This window comes from Lepus europaeus, chromosome 3 (assembly GCF_033115175.1).
Source record: "Lepus europaeus isolate LE1 chromosome 3, mLepTim1.pri, whole genome shotgun sequence".
Classification (NCBI taxonomy): Eukaryota; Metazoa; Chordata; class Mammalia; order Lagomorpha; family Leporidae; genus Lepus; species Lepus europaeus.
The window spans coordinates 156,406,300-156,420,000 of record NC_084829.1 but is presented as its reverse complement, the minus strand read 5'-3'; the positions used below and the strand labels follow the sequence as shown (position 1 = coordinate 156,420,000).

General features: G+C 47.6%; 1 protein-coding gene across 4 annotated transcripts in view; it reads right to left on the bottom strand.

The window, feature by feature from the left end:
• TIAM2 (TIAM Rac1 associated GEF 2) overlaps positions 1–13,701 on the bottom strand; it is a 258,811-nt gene that overhangs the window by 212,151 nt on the left and 32,959 nt on the right. Inside the window, exon 1 of one of the 4 annotated variants that reach the window (XM_062186962.1) lies at positions 2,617–2,654. The exons of the other annotated variants lie outside the window; for them this stretch is intronic. The gene's annotated coding sequence lies outside the window, so the exon portion shown is untranslated. Of the gene's footprint in view, positions 1–2,616; positions 2,655–13,701 lie in introns of those variants that run through there. 4 annotated transcript variants of the gene reach the window in all.

Below are 13,701 nucleotides of genomic sequence, written 5' to 3'. Positions count from 1 at the left end.
TTAAAGGGTTAAATACTTGTAAAATCCTACAGGTGCTTTCAAAAATACTGTGAAGTAAGCAAGTGCCTCTTGTTGGTTGATGAGTTTATAATTTTAAACATGGCGACTTAAAGTCTTTTGTCATCCACAGTTATATATGATGTGCTGCTCATAAAACTAAAGCGTTGTTGGTTCTGTGTTTAGCTGTCCTCCTATAGGTTCCTATGGACTTTTTCCAGCCACTTTTATTGTATTCAGTACTTTGGGATGGCTCTGTAAACAGATGAAGCCAATAATGTATTAACAGTACCAACTGAGAGAAAGTATGGTTAACTGAGGTTACTAAAAACAAAAAGCAATACAAATCAATTGGCAATCTACAAAAAGAGTTAAAGATTTTAAAAGCTATTATTAAAATTGCTATATTGGTCTATTATGCTATATTATATGTGTGTACATATTGTATGTCCACATGGGGAAATTTTATTAAGAGTTTTATTTTAAATGGCTTATAGATAAGATTGTCCACAAATTTAAGCTGCTAAAATCAATCAAAGATACATTTTAATTTGTGGGACCTGAATCTGTGTATCATATGTTTTAGACTTGTTGGTAGAAAGAAACTAAAAACATTTTAGATGGTTGTGCTTAAGTTTACTGGCTAAACAAACTACACCATGTTAGATATTTAAGAGGTGTTTTCAAATACATGATTCTTAAAATTTATAGAAGGCATTGGACCTTCTGGTAAATGTTTTCTTAAGTTGTTATCTAATGGTTGAAACGGTTTGCTAAGTATTCATGTAATATTGCTATTGTCAGCAAGCGATCTAGGACTTGCTCCCTCATTTCTCTATTCTAAGCCCAACTTGTTCTTTCATTTCTCTATTCTCTTCAAGGTAGGAAACTAATTCTATTATGAAGGAATCTGTAGGATGCACAATTTAATCTTTAGACCTTATAAAAGAGATGGCTAACATTTTTCTGTAATAGCATAGCCAAAATAAGAACTTAAATAATAATCTCATAGCTAGATTCACTTCGCCATCAGCGAAGTATACAGTAAGTAGAAAAAACCTCCCTTTCAGACCAAAGGGAAAGAAAGTTTTAAAGTGAGAATATAATTTTCCTCATGGGCATTGTCTACCTTAGAAAAACTACTACAGAACATGCCTGTGACTATAGACTTGTAGTTCAGGCCACCGAAGATTAGAGATGGGACTTGGGCACTCCCTTGACTTGCATCCTCTGGTCTGCTTTAACACAAACCAGGAGGAAAAGAAAGCTCGGCATCAGAAGCAATGGGTGGCAGGCCTATTAATGGCTGATCTGTACAGTGAACTGCCCTCAAGGAGACCCAACAGGCCAGTCCACTGCAGTGGCTTTCAATGTGGTAAGCCTGGGCTTCAGCAGAAGTCAGCTTATGAAGAGCCCTGGCAGCTCTGCCAAGAGTTGGATCACTGGAAATGGACCTGCCCTGGAGTCGAAGGATGCCCAGGTCAGAGCCACAGATCTTATTGGCTCTAAGCTGAAAAGCCCTTCACTCAGCCCAACTTCCAAAGTGACCACTGCAGCTGAGGGGATGGTCAAGTAGGGTCAGCAACATTGCAGGCAGAACTGTAAATTTCTTGTTAGAGATGCCCCCTGCCTTTACCTGGCCAGCTCTCCTCCCAGGCCAGCCAAGTAATGAAAGTCAACAGAGTGCCTTCCCCTAGGAGGTTCACACCTCCCTTAGGATATACCCCATGTGAAGAGATAGATAGGTCTGGGCCTCTGAATTTACAAGGCCTAAAGCCCACCAGATTATTATCAAGCCCCTTCTATCAGGTTCTATTTGCCTCTCAATCAGAAAACTTCATTGTAGCTTAGACAGCACCTTTCTTAGCTCCTCTAATAATGACTCTGTCCTTTGTTCTAGGCCCTGTCTAGTGCACTTGGGCCTCATTTCTTTGTAATCATAACCTCTACTCTACCACCAATGGCTCTACTCCCAACCTGTGTGTACTGATGGTCCTCTTCCCCACTTAATGCTGTATAATTGTTCAAACCTGGTAAATGCCACTCTTAGGATCATTGGTTACTATCCTCACTCTGTCTTTTATGACCTTGTCTAAATATGACCAGAGTCGGCAAACTTGGAAGGCTTCCATAGCCTTGGCAACTCATGACGACAGCCTAGGGTGGTTACTGGCGCCATAAACTAGAGTGTCAATTTGTTGGGTCAACAACAGGAGCCACTGTGCACTTGCTCCTCATGTGGGATCTCTGTCCTTAATGTGCTGTCCATTGTGACATAATGCTATAACTAGTACTCAAACAGTATGTTTCACTTTGTGTTTCTATGTGGGTGCAAACTGTTGAAATCTTTATACTAAATTGATCTTCTGTATATAAAGAGAATTGAAAATGAATCTTGATGCAAATGGAAGGGGAGAGGGAGCGGGAGAGGGGAGGGTTGCGGGTGGGAGGGAAGTTATGGGGGGGGGGGGTAGCCATTGTAATCCATAAGCTGTACACTGGAAATTTATATTCATTAAATAAAAGTTAAAAAAAAAAAAAAAGTGGCGACAGCCCATCTCCCCGAACCACAGGCAATGCCACAGTCAAAAGGTAAGAGAGCTTATAATAGTTTCTCACCAAGTCCCCGACGCAAGGGTCATCCCACACTAGAATCCAGCCCGACCATCATCGTATATTTTAACTTTCAAGTTCTCGTGGGAGAGCTGAGGTACAGCCTCCCGGCTCCCAGGGGTTGGCACCAGGGCAAGGGGCCACACAGGCTGCCATCTGAGTCACACATGAGTCAGACCCTCGAGCCTGCCAGCCCCTGCGTGGATGCGTCCACCTCTAGCACGCAGTCTGGTTGTTGCGAAAACCTCTCCGGTCTCACCCTGCCCCCCGCGGCGTTCCCGTGTTGCCTGTGCCCTCCTAAATGTGACAATCAGCAAAGACAAGCATCTACAAGCATGACAACAGTCTATCCCAGTGGGGAGAAAGAAAAAGTGAGAAATCCTCCATTCTCATGGCAAAAGCGTGAATTTGAATGCCAACCTTGGGGAGGACATGGGAAAAGCATTCAGAAGTGATGCCAAGATCATCTGTATTTGCTGAGAGATCGACAGATTTTTATCATTTGCAATTTGGAACATATTCCCAAGGGAATATGGGTTAGCAGGTAACGGTGTGACAGCTTACCCAGATCTTAAAGGTTCCTCTCATGAGGAATTCTTATTTATTTTTTAATCTAGGCCTTTGCCAAAGCCGTGCAGCATTTAAGACAAAGTAAAATGCCTGGATATAAGCTGTCTGATGCTTCCATGCAGAAACCCAACTTAGCACTGTGAGAGCTCCAGCAAGCCTGGGAGGCATCTCTGAGCCACAAAGAACTGTTGGAGAGCCTCGAATACTTCTAGATCGTTTCTGAGATGGGATTACTGAGAACTGTAGCTGTGTCCCCTCCCACCACAGTCACTCTCCTTACTTTCAGGTATCCATGGCCAACTTCCATCTGAAGCTATGAGATGGAAAATTCCAGAAATAAATAATTCGTAACTGAAAAAACTTTTATTACAGCATGTTATTATAATTATCCTAGTGCATTATTGTTGTTGTGAATCTTTTATGTTGCCTAATTTATAAATTAAACTTTCTCATAGGTCTGGATGTAGAGGAAAATGCATAGTACAGTCTATTCAGGGTTGGGTATCACCCAGGTTTCAGGCATCCCACTGGCGATCTTGGAACACAACCCCCTTCCCCTGTGGATAAATGAATGTGGCCACTCCATAGCAAAGGGTTCTAGTACTTTCCTAAAGGGTCTTCTTCCTTCCTTCTTTGGGGGAAAGGAGTTAGGTGGGAAGTAAAAGGTGCTCCCATTTGTCTATGCATGTGCATTAAAAATAGATTTTAAAATGTGTTTGGCAAAGGCGGGCTTTGGGTCTACTACTTTTTTTTTTAACTTTTATTTAATGAATATAAATTTCCAAAGTACAGCTTATGGATTACAATGCCCCCCCCCATAACTTCCTTCCCACCCGCAACCCTCCCCTTTCCCTGGATCTACTACTTCAAGACCCCAGTTGAGACATCCTCGTCCCTCACGGGAGCACCAGGGTTCGATTCCTGGCTCCAGCTCCTGATTTCAGCTTCCTGAGAATGCAGACCCTGGAAGGCAGCAGCGACAGCTCAAATAACTAGGTCCCTGTCACCCTACACGGGAGACCCGAATCGAGCTCCCAGCCCTGATGTAGGCATCTGGGGGAGTAGACAGGCGGATGACACTGCTCGCTCTCTCTCCATCTCCCCTCTATTCCTCTCAAATGAATAAATTAATTTTCTTTTTTTAAAATTTATTTATTTATTTGAAAGTCAGAGTTACACAGAGAGAGGAGAGGCAGAGAGAGAGGGAGAGAGAGAGAGGTCTTCCATCTGCTGGTTCACTCCCCAGATGGCTGCAATGGCCAGACTATGCCGATCCAAAGCCAAGAGCCAGGAGCTTCTTCCAGGTCCCCCACATGGGTGCAGGGGCCCAAGGACTTGGGCCATCTTCTGCTGCTTTCCCAGGCCATGGCAGAGAGCTGGATCAGAAGAGGAGCAGCTGGGACTAGAACCAACGCCCATAAAGGATGCTGGCACTTCAGGCCAGGGCGTTAACCCATTATGCCACAGTGCCGGCCCCTGAATAAATTAATTTTCAAAAACCACGGTTCACAACCTCCCCTCCCACTGCTGGACACAGAAAGGAAAAGATTCAGGGCCATTTGCTAATAAAATGAAATCCTCGCTGGCTCTCCCATGATTTCATTTCCTTTTTATAGCTTGGCTTACCAACATAGTCATTGCTTTCTTTTTTTGAAGACATGGATCTACACCACATTTAATTTGAGTGTCTCTATACATAGATTTCAGTCTACAATAAGAACAAGTTCACAAGATCCCACCCCTGAAGACCTAAATAGAACAGCAATTTTGGATTAGGATCTTCTTTCCTCTAAAGCAAACACAGGAAAGCAGCAAAGACAATGCATCCATCTGCCACCAAAAGACATCTCCTAAACCCAGCTTTCAAGATATTTTCGGGGGGGGGGGGGGGGGATGCACAATTTCTTCCAGAAAAAATCTGGTGTCTGAAAATCCTCAGAAATTGAGAAAATCATATCATGGCTTTTTCTGGAGTTCTTCTAATCTCTAGATCTCTAGTTCAGATATTAGTTCTTAAATCCTGCAGTGAGAAAAGCAGTTATGCCAGAGAGCAGATCTGCAAAGGTACTTCAACAAGTTACTAGGGTGGGGAGAGATGCTGGTGATACAGGTAGCAGCTTAACCTGCCGTGTCACAACACCAGCCCTTAACTTTCCTTTTAATTCCACTTTCCATGAACAATGTTTAACGTACCCTCCACAGAATTCACGTTTGTTCTTTCATGACCAATTTCTTCCTAGAACCAGAAAACTGTAGAAATTGGCACTGCACAGTCCAGACAGCAAGAGCTTCACAGACAGACAGACCAGAAACTAGGTCTGCAGCAGAATCCCTCACCTTCTCTGAGCTGCGCCCTCCCCTTTGGACTGGAAGGGAATCTGTCCTTGGCGGCCACGTGTGGAGTGTTACACGGCATCAGATGCAAAAGCAGGGTTTGGGGAACACTTCCTGCAATGCCCCCATTTCACAGGCAAAGAAAAGTGAGGCCCAGCAAATGCATGTAACGGACACACCAACCATCTGCAGCTCAGCGAGTGGTTTACAGAGTGGAACAATGAAGACTTCAGTGAGATCTTCTACATACAATGAATAGAAGCCCCAAAACGACTTGGTCTACAAAGGGTTCTGCCCACAAGAAAGGCTGGCTAATGTCATTACTACAGATTGTGTATAGAAACAAGAAGCTTCCCCACAAAAGAAGGCCTCCGGAGGGTGATGGGTAAAACCCACCTTTATCCAGCTTCAACCAACTCTTCGTCTTCTTTGCCACTAAAGATCGTTCTCTTACAGCTGTTTCCAGAACTGGATGCTACCCACCCAACACATCAGAGCTGCAAAAGCCAGGAGACACACCCAAGGCAGTTCAGACCTGCACTGGACCCCACCCACATTCACAGAACACAGAACTTGGACAGAGCCACCGACAGGAGGTCCAATACAGAAACACAAACTCTGCTGTTCAACTGAAAGTAATAAGCAGCACGTGGCCCCTAATCCCGAAGTCCCTCCTCTCCTTGACCCATCCACAGTCTGTCTCATGGCAGAATTCTGCTCCCACCAGACTGAAGCTTGGCTTCCAGGGAGCCAATGCAAGCAGCCTGCCTCGCTGAGACTCAGGTCTTCCTCCAGGGTTGGTCTCCTACAGCAGTGATGCAGAAATCCAAGTCGAATTCAGATATCTTAAACCAAAAGGAACAGAGTGCAGATTTCACTCTGAAATTCACTTGCCAGGAAAGCGTCCGAAGGAACACTAGGTCCCTCCTCCTCCCTCAATGCCCTACTTTGCAAACCACTTGTGCAAAACAGAAGCCAGAAAGGAAGAAACCCAAGATGGGGACAAAAAGGAATTGACTTTATACCCACCCACAGCTGCCAAACCAGCAACATGACACAAACCCTGGTCAGCCTCCATCTCCATCGGGAGCCTGGGTTTAAGTAGTAATCATACCCCAACCTCACTAAACCTCAGCTTCTCAAAACTCAAGGGAGTGCATGACAATAGATGCCGTGTCACTTCTGCAGATAGCCGCAGGCTGTTTCCGCTACCAGTGAGAGCTGCACTAACACAACCCAGGCGGCCTGGCGGCTCAGGAGCCGCTCGTTAGCGTCAGACACAGCAGCGAAGATGGAAGTGGCTCTTCAAGGAGCGGTCGGGCACACATCATGCCCACCCCAGCGGCCACCTTCAAATACAGCAGCTGAGCTCAAGAGCTCACACATCTGCACCTTCCCCCTGTGGTATTTCACCAGTGCTTCCTTCTCAAACTTTTTTTTTTTTTTTTGGAAAACTGTCAAGTTCTGTAAGCGACACCACTACAGGCGAGTTCATTCTCAGCAGCTCCTTCTGACAACAGGAGAGGGAAGCGAAAGCCCAGAGCGATCAAGTGCAATGCCGCAGATTCTCCCGGGCGCAGGGACGCCGAGAGTGAGCACGGCAGGAGGCGAGGGCCAGGGTTTCACCTGCAGCATCTCGGTCAGCTCCTGCCCCTCACACTCAGACCAGTGCATCCAGGAAGGGAATAAGTGAAAAGCCGAACTACACCCTCCTGCAAATGCAACAGTGAGAGCACGGAAATCAGAATTCTAGTCCTATCTCTTACACTGAGAAGTTACATGACAAAGTACGCGGTCAAGTCACTTCACCCACCAGGGATTAAACTTTCTCTTCCATTTAAAGGATGTTCTTGGATGTAAAGCATCGCTGGGGTGGTTGGGGGTGGTTGGATATGAAAGGGTGCAGTGGCTCTAGAAAATAATACAGCAGCTCACTCCTCCAAAAATAAGAAACAGAATCCTTATAGGATGCAGCGATTTGACTTCTGGGTATACACCAGAAAGAACTGGTCTCAGGTCTCAGGGAGATAACTACACACTTGCATTCACAGTATTCACAACAGCTAAAGGCAGAGAAATCCAAGTGCTCCTAGATCGATAAACAGGTAAACAAGTAGGCATGCCGTGAGTTAGCTATTTTTTTTTTAAAAAGACTGAAATTTTATTTTAAAGGCAGAGAGAGAGAGACAGAGATCTTCCGTCCACTGGTTTACTCCAAAAATGGCCACAACATCCAGAACTGGGCCAGTCCAAAGGCAGGAGCCAGAAGCTTCCTCCAGGTTTGGGGTGCAGGGGCCCAAGCAGTTGGGCCATCTTCCACTGCTTTCCCGGGAGCATCAGCAGGGAGCTACATTGGAAGCAGAGCAGCCAGGACTTGAACCGGCACCCATATGAGATGCTGGTGCTGCAGGCCAGGGCTTTAACCCACTGTGTTTTTAAAAGGCAGGCAATTCTGACATATGCTTCAACGCAGATGACCCCTGAGGACATGATGCCAAGTGAAATAAGCCGGTCATGAAAGCAGGGGCACCTGGAGGGGTCAGACTGGCAAAGACAGACAGCAGCAGGTACCGGCTGGAGAGAGGGAGGAACGGGGCGGGGGGGGGTCGGTGATTCAGGGGTTCAAAGCTTCAGTTCTGCAAGACAAAACAACTTTGGGAGAAGGACAGTGGTGATGGCTGCACAACAATGCACTGAGCCATAAATCTTAAAATGGTCAAGACGGCAAGTTTTATGTGTATTTTCCCACAATTAAAAAATTAAAAAAAAAAAAAACTACTTAAAAGGATGTTGTTTCTGGTATATAAATCATGCTCCCAAAATGACTAATTGTAAAAAATAAGATTTCAAAGCATTTGTCCATCACTCTCCGATCTGGGTCTGCGGCTTCTGTTCTCTGGCGGGACGGGGAGCAATCCTTTCACTCCCACTCAGGGCAACGCATGGGAGACGCGCCGGGACTTGGGCAAGGTTGCACAAGGCAGGGGGCGAGGCCGCGATGAAGAACTCATTCTGACTCCTGCGCTACACACCGCCATCTCAATGCCTTTTTTAAGGGCTTATTTATTTATTTATTTATTTTTGACATGCAGAGTTAGACAGTGAGAGAGAGACACAGAGAGAAAGGTTTTCCTTCTGTTGGTTCACCCCCCAAAATGGCTGCCACGGCTGGCACACTGTGCCGATCCGAAGGCAGGAGCCAGGTGCTTCTCCTGGTCTCCCATGTGGGTGCAGGGCCCAAGCACTTGGGCCATCCTCCACTGCCTTCCCAGGCCACAGCAGAGAGCTGGACTGGAAGAGAAGCAAGCGGGACAGAATCTGGTGCCCCAACCAGGACTAGAACCCAGGGTGCCGGCGCCGCAGGCAGAGGATTAGCCTAATGAGCTGCGGAGCCGGCCAGGGCTTATTTATTTTTATCTTAATTTTTAATTAGTTTTTAACAGGTTCAATGGAATTTGTAGGTACAATTCTAAGAACATAATGATATTTCCCTCCTCCCTCCTTCCTACCCTCTCTTCCTCCCTTTAATTTTTGAGATAACGTATTTTAAAATTACAATTCAGTAAAAAGGCTTAATACTTTAGCAAATAAGTTTAACAAGCAAAAGACTGTAATTCAGTAGGAATACAACAATGGCTATAAACAATAATTCAATGGGAAAATGATCACTTCACCCATATACACTAAATTTTAAAGTAATCACAGACCATTAAAACTATAGTAGTATAACATTCTTAACCATTGGTTTGACAAAGCTATAAAACAAAGTTTTACCAAACTATATTTGCAGCAATACTGATACACACAGACATTTCTTTTCCTTTCTTTTTTTGTTTGTTTCATAAATTTTAGCTCCCACATACATACGGTATTTGTCTTTCTGGGTCTGGTATTTATTCTTTTTTTTTTTTTTTTTTTTTTTTTTGACAGGCAGAGTGGATAGTGAGAGAGAGAGACAGAGAGAAAGGTCTTCCTTTTTTTTGCCATTGGTTCACCCTCCAATGGCCTCTGCGGCCGGCACATCTCGCTGATCCGAAGCCAGGAGCCAGGTGCTTCTCCTGGTCTCCCATGCGGGTGCAGGGCCCAAGGAACTGGGCCATCCTCCACTGCCTTCCCGGACCATAGCAGTGAGCTGGCCTGGAAGAGGGGCAACCGGGATAGAATCCGGCGCCCCGACTGGGACTAGAACCCAGGGTGCCGGTGCCGCAAGGTGGAGGATTAGCCTATTGAGCCGCAGCGCCGGCCGGTATTTATTCTTATTTATTGGAAAGGCAGAGTTGCACAGATAGGCAGAGAGAGAGAAGGAGACCTTCCATCCACTGACACACTCCAAATGGCCCCAGAGCTGGGGCTGGCCCAGGTGGAAGCCAGGAGCCTGGAACTCTACTCTACACAGGTGGCAAAAGTACATGGGCCGCTTTCTACCAGGGAGCTGGACGGGAAGCAGACTACGGGCGCCAGCATCGCAGGCAGCGACTTAACCCGGTATTCCACAATGCTGGCCCCGTCAATGTGTTCTCTAATCTGCAGGCAAGGAAGCTCAGGCCCAGAAAGGCGAGGCCAGGTCTCCGGACCACATAGCTGGCAGGCAGACCCATGACCAAGAAGTCAGCTGAACCAATTACCAGTCTGGTATTCTTTCCAACACGCCACAGAAAACCTGATGTGGGGAGAAAAGGTACTACTGAGGTCCCCTTGGATTTCCAAGGCTGCCCACCCCCACCCCATTCTCAACCTTCTCCCATGAAGACCTAACAGTCTCATTTAATCATTCATTCAGTGTAAAGCTGTTACCTACAGCGCCAGCATCCTATAGGGGCGCTGGTTTGAGTCCCAGCTGCTCTATTTCCAACCCATTTCTCTGTTAATGTGCCTGGGAAAGCAGAAGAGGATGGCCCAAGTGCTTGGACCCTGAAAGCATGTTGGAGATAGGGAAGAAGCCCCTGACTCCTGGCTTCAGCCTGGCCCAGTCATCTAGGGAGGGAGCCAGTGGATGACAAATCTCTCTCTCTCTCTCTCTCTTTGTCTGTCTCTTTGTCTCTCTGTCTCTGTCTCTTCCTCTATGTAACTCTGACTTTCAAATAAATAAAGATATTTTTAAAAATCATTCATTCGGCCGGCGCCGCGGCTCACTAGGCTAATCCTCCACCTTGCGGCGCCGGCACACCGGGTTCTAGTCCCGGTTGGGGCACCGATCCTGTCCCGGTTGCCCCTCTTCCAGGCCAGCTCTTTGCTGTGGCCCGGGAGTGCAGTGGAGGATGGCCCAAGTCCTTGGGCCCTGCACCCCATGGGAGACCAGGAGAAGCACCTGGCTCCTGCCATCGGATCAGCGCGGTGCGCCGGCCGCAGCGCGCTACCACGGCGGCCATTGGAGGGTGAACCAACGGCAAAAGGAAGACCTTTCTCTCTGTCTCTTTCTCACTGTCCACTCTGCCTGTCAAAAATAAAAAAAAATAAAAAAAAAATCATTCATCAACAAATCATTTAGAGCTTCCTTTTTCTTAGAAAACAATCCTCTGTTCACAAGCTCCCTCGCGGTTATGTAGCCAGATTCACTCAGGAGGTCAAGGTTCTGGACCAGGTAGGTCCTTCAAGAGCTATTCCAGTAGGAACAGGGAGGGACCCCAACTTGCCCACAAAGCAATCAGACAGCAATCCATCCCATCAGAGCATCCCCAAGGGCCCAGGTGCACAGCACCACCGGTCAGTTAACTACCAGCCAAGATGAGGAAAAGTCCCATGTAAACTCACTCCCTGCCTTCCCTCGCGGTCTCAACATCCCAAACTCTCCCTGTTCTACAATGAACCATCCCTGACTGAACGTCCCCTGAGCACAGCCCGGGGCCTCTCCTCCAAGCAGCTTTGTGAGGGAGGACTCAAATCCCAATTACAAACAAGGATGCTAACGTGCAAATAACTCATATGTCCAGGGGCTGGCGCTGTGGCGCAGTGGGTTAAAGCCCTGGCATGAAGCACCAGCATCCCATATGAACGCCGGAACTCCACCCTGGTCTCCACACGGGTGGCAGGGACCCAACTCCTTGGGACATCTTCTGCTGCCTTCCCAGGTGCGTGAGCAGGAGCCTGGATGGGAAGTGGCATAGCCAGGATTTGAACTGCCATTCCAATAGGATACGAGTGGCAGCTTAACCCACTTCACCACAACATCAGTCCCCTATTAATCTGGATTTGTTTTTTTAAGATTTACTTTATCTGAAAGGCAGAGTTAGTGTTAGGGGGAGACAGAAACAGAAACACAGAGAGATCTTTCATCTGCTGGTTCACTCCTCAAATGGCTGCAACGGCAGGGGCTGGGCCAGGCCAAAGCCAAGATCCTGGAACTCCATCTTGGTCTCCCTCATAGGTAGCAGGGACCCACGTTCTTGGGCCATTTTCTGCTGCTTTCCCAGGTGCATTAGCAGGGATCTGAATCAGAAATGGAGCAGGTGGCATCGCAGGCAGAGGCTTAACCCACTGCACCACTCTGGTCCCCTAACCTTGATTTTTAAGGCGCACTCTGCTAAGACCAGTGGACATGCAAATACGTCACCTGTTTCTCACTCAACTAACACTTGAGCTTTTTCAGAGACAGAACCTAGTACTAGAGACAATGCCAGAAGCCAATTAAAACAACAACATATTTTTATCAGTCCTGCCTTTCAAAGGATTGCATTCCAATAAGGCAGCACCAACCTTATCTCTGAGTATAGGTGGGACGGGAAAACTGCAGGAACAAAGCAGAGCCTCCCAACAGGAATGAGACGCGAGTCACTGCGTGATTCTAGTTTTCTGGTAGTCACATCGGGAAAAGTAAAACGACACGGGTTAAGTTGACTTCAGTAACACGGCTTAACCCCAAGTATCCAAACGCCATCATTTTACCTGTGAACACACACACACACAGCCCTGGGGCATTTTACATTTGTTCATTGCTATGAAGTCTTCAGAACCCAGAGTGTGTTTTACACTGGCGGCCACCTTAGCTGTGCTGACCCCATGTCACCGTCTCATCAGCCACATACCGACACAAGGATCCAGGGGCAAACCCAGAAGGTTTGTGGGTCCAATGGCCAAAGCAGAGGCCAACACAGGCTTCCTGGGGTCATCCCACATGGACAACGGAAAGTCAGACCAGGGGTAGGTGTCTGGGGCAACAGCGAAGACGTCACTTGGGACATGAACACCCCACATCAGAGTGCTTGGTCTGAGTCCTGGCTCCACTTCCGTGCCAGCTTCCTGCTAATGTGTCCCTTGGGAGACAGCAGATGATGGCCCAAGGCACTGGGTCCCAGCCACCCTCATGGGAGACCCAGATTTAGCTCCTGGCTCCCCGCTTTGGCCTGACCAGCCCCCGTTGTTGCAGAAATCTGAAGCACAAAACAGCAGATGTGATTACTCTTTTTTTTTTTTTTTTTAAGATTTATTTATTTATTTGAAAGGCAGAGTTACAGAGAGGCAGAGGCAGAGAGAAAGGTCTTCCATCCGCTGGTTCACTCCCCAGATGGCCACGACAGCCAGAGCTGCACTGATCCAAAGCCAGGATCCAGGGGCTCTTCCGGGTCTCCCACGAGGGAGCAGGGGTCCAATCTTGAGCCATCTTCCACTGCTTTCCCAGGCCATAGCAGAGAGCTGGATCGAAGTGGAGTAGCTGGCACTGCAGGAGGCGGCTGAACCTATTGAGCCACAGCACCAGCCCCTGTCTCTCTCTTTTTTGCGTCTACAATAAGTAATATTTTTATAAGTCCAATATGTTTGTGCGTGGGGAGACAGAAGGCAGTACGCGGCAGTCTGGGGCAGGAAGTAACAGGAGGAAGGTGCTGTTCCAACCTCAGGTAGCAAAGCTCCACCCAGAGCCCTCCCTCCCAGGGCTGCAGGGCCGACTCCTCGCCCTGGGCCCCTCCCGCCCCCTGCGGACTTGGTTTTCTCTATTCCCTATCGTGCCCACAGAGACGTCACGACCCAACTGAAGCCTCTGGTCCCCTTCATTCTCCTGTGTGAGCCCCGCAGAAAGGAAACCCCAAGGACCCATCGTTGCCTCCCTGCAGCTGGGACACCTGAAGGTCATGGACTCCGAGTGGGGGTGGGACCCCAAGGGGCTCCAGTCCTCTACCAGCACCTGCCCTGCAGCTCGCCATGCTCTGCCCTCACATGTGATCAACTCCGCTTCCGCCCGTGTCACAGCCAACA